At 39.1% G+C, this 3,333-nt stretch overlaps 1 pseudogene; it reads left to right on the forward strand.

Moving 5' to 3' along the window:
- Positions 1–280: 280 nt before the first annotated feature.
- On the forward strand, positions 281–981 carry LOC101580223 (annotated as a pseudogene).
- The last annotated feature ends 2,352 nt before the right edge of the window (positions 982–3,333 follow it).

The raw sequence follows: 3,333 nt of genomic DNA on the forward strand, positions 1-3,333 counted from the left end.
TTAGAGTCCCTACCTTGATTCTTCCTTATAGAGCAGCTATCTCTCTTTTCTCCCCTTCCTTTTCTTCTTTACAAATAAAATGTCTTCAGGCTGCTTGGACAATAGAGTAATGGTGCTCACTTCCAAATGCAACAATAATAATGATTTTAATATCATTAATATAGCTAATCTTGCTACATTACTCAGGCTAAATTATTTACAGGCTTTGTCTGATTAATGGGGTGCCTTCATTAGGTAATTAGGGCTGTGTGGTGCATCCCTCTTCTCACACCTCAAGGAAATGGTCCAGAAACTTCTCCTGAGGAGGCCCCTGGCCTCCATGACCCACTGGAAGCTCCCTCAGGGCCACTGGACACCCCTTAACCTCCAAGGCCCTGCAGACCCCACAGTGAAGTTCTGGTGGCCTGAAAGTAACACCCAGCCCAGCTGTGACGATATTCACCAGCAGACTATGCTCAACCACCTTCAACATCTGGGTTGGACTTTACTTCCAGGACCAAGTATTCAACAATAGGACAGCAGTAGTTGTAGATTTTGATGCACAGTGGGGCAGCATCTGCAAAATCCTGGGGCCAGGATTAGAACAGATGGTGGGCAAGCAGCCTGGGAAGTTGGTGATGGTCTAGGCAGATACTGATGACCACACAGGCCTCACCACCAACTATGAGGTGTCCATGTCCCATCAAGAATGGAGCTGTAGAAGACAAGTTTGTGACCAAGGATGAGCGCCAACCAGAGGCCTTCCCAAAGAAGCTGATTGGCTGGCAAGAGGTCTGTGATAAAGATCTTTATGTGATCTCTTCTGGCTCACGCTACAAAGAACAGATCTGGCAGCCCTGCACTCAGATCCCTATAGCTGCCCATATAGTGGCCCCAGATCTCCCTCCTTGTCCCTCTGCATCCTTCCCAGGCTCAGGACAGGCAGGCTGCAGGAGCTCTTTGACCTGCAAAGCCCCCAAGCACCACCTTCCTCACCTTTGACCTGCACCTTGGCTCTGTGAGCAGTAGGCTGAACTGAACAAGCCAAACCAGTAAACCTGGGCTCACACAAACAAAAAGCGTTATTGTTCTTTTCCACATTGGCTGAAAGAGTTCATTCTTACTAAACAAAGTCATGATTTTCTATGATATTTATTGGAAAATATTTCTTTTTTGTTTGCTTCTTCTTCTTCTTCTTCTTCTTCTTCTTCTTCTTCTTCTTCTTCTTCTTCTTCTTCTTCTTCTTCCTCTTCCTCTTCCTCTTCCTCTTCCTCCTCCTTCCTCCTTCCTCCTTTCTCTTTCCTCCTTCCTCCTCCTCTTTCTCCTCTTCCTCCTTCTTCTTTCTTCTCCTGTTTTTTTACATATTATAAAAATTTATTCAAGAATTACAAAATGTTAGGGATATATTATATTAGGTAATGCTATACATTAGGTAATTGTCATTACCTAATTGATTTTCACTAGTAAAACCATCTTTCCATTATCAGCATTTAATATATTTGAGACACACAGGAAACCCCAAGACTTGATTTGGCTTGTCCTCTATGCCTCCAAGCCTGCCTTTGTAGGTATGCTGGTCCCATCACCCTCAGTTCCAAGGTATACCAAAGAGCAGAGAATCTGAGTGATTGGTTGAGATCCCACAGTTTGTTTGAAACAAAGATAGCATGCTTTTTTTCCCCATTTCTCCATATTTTTAAGTTGTAAAGACTAGCAAAATTTTTTTTTAAAGGGAGAGGCATTGAGAATGGTAGGTGTAGAAAGAGTTAAACATAGCCCCATCTTCATTTTATTTTAATATGTAAAGATTTTAAGTACCCACAACCATTTCCTGTTGTCAGCACTTCCCATGAAAGGGTATTTATGTCTATTTTATTTGTTTTCAAGATATTTTTATTGAGAAAAACATAGCAATGAGACAATTTCACAACCGATTATTAGTACATTTTCAGTAATTAATACATTGCATATTGTTGTGTTAGTGGTTATTCATAGTACACAATGCAGACATGATATTGTATTTCAAACACTATTAGGACAAACCTCTCTATTGATTGAATTAAGAGAATGGAGCTGTATATCCATACTAAATATTTTGAGTATACAGATACAAAATGGTCATTAATTTGTATCCCCCTTTTTTGGTTAGTTTTGTCAGAGAAGGGCATTCCATTGTCATTTAAATACTGTAGGTGCATGAATTCAGTAAAATATCCCAATATAGTCCAATAGTCCATAATAGTGGTTATCCATAGGACTGGCAATGTCAGAAGTTGTTGACTTGAGCCTTTTACAGCTCAAAATATGGCTTTACTTTTTATACTTCATTTTCATACTTTTCTGCTGGATGATTAAGACCAAGAAAGAACAAGACCCATATAACAAGAAATGTAACTTTTGTATCTGATAAAGTCAGTCAAATCCCCTCAGGAAGTTTGTAGATCATTTGTCAGTGTCAGCCATGTGGATAAGTCATAACCATTGCTTGACTGTGAATTTGCTGTCTGTGAAAGCCTGAGAGAATGTTTTCTCTCCATATGACTCTTCTTAGGCACACTCTATATCATTGATCACTTTCTTCTGTGGCCCCATAATCTCCTTGATCAGAAAATTTGGGACACAATTGAGTTATAGGATGTTACAGTACAAGTTCTCCTATTTCCCTGAATCCTTACTGACTTTGAAAGGCTAGGGTCAAAATGTTGGCTATTCTTGTAGCCCTTCTTTTTCTTTAATTTTTGGTCTGCAAACTTAAGTTGTTAACCCTCCAGAAGAGAACATTAGTGATATTATTACCCTATAACATAGGCAGTTGAGCTTAACCTCACTGTATGTCTGAATATCAAATCTTCTCCTTCTTGTTCGGACAGAAACTTGCTATGTAGTGCAGGCTGGTCTTGATTTTGTTTTGGTAGTTCAGGCTGGCCTCAAATTCACAGCATTTCTCCTGCCTCAGCCCCCCAAGTGCTGGGATTATAGGCGCACACCACATGCCTGGAAAATTTTTTTCTATAATTTCAAAATCTCAGAAAATTATCATACAATTGTTTAGAAAATTATCATACAATACAATCATTTTTTTTCTATTTTTTTTTTATTTTAGTGCAGGGTTTACAAGGTCTCACACAGATCAAACTCTACTGTTTTCAGCCTCCAAAACTCTGGGATTATCGACATGCAAAACCATAACCAAGAGATTTCACAATAACATACTTTGGTTTGGAGTATACTGTTTTGATTAAATAACTCTAATCTGGTTTTTAAATTTTTTGTAAGAAGGATAGATGAAGAGACATTGCTGCTCCTTATGAACATAGAAAAAAAGAATATGATGGCTTTCAATACAATTAGGTA

The sequence above is a fragment of the Octodon degus genome, unplaced genomic scaffold, assembly GCF_000260255.1.
Source record: "Octodon degus isolate 3935 unplaced genomic scaffold, OctDeg1.0 scaffold00055, whole genome shotgun sequence".
Taxonomy (NCBI): domain Eukaryota; kingdom Metazoa; phylum Chordata; class Mammalia; order Rodentia; family Octodontidae; genus Octodon; species Octodon degus.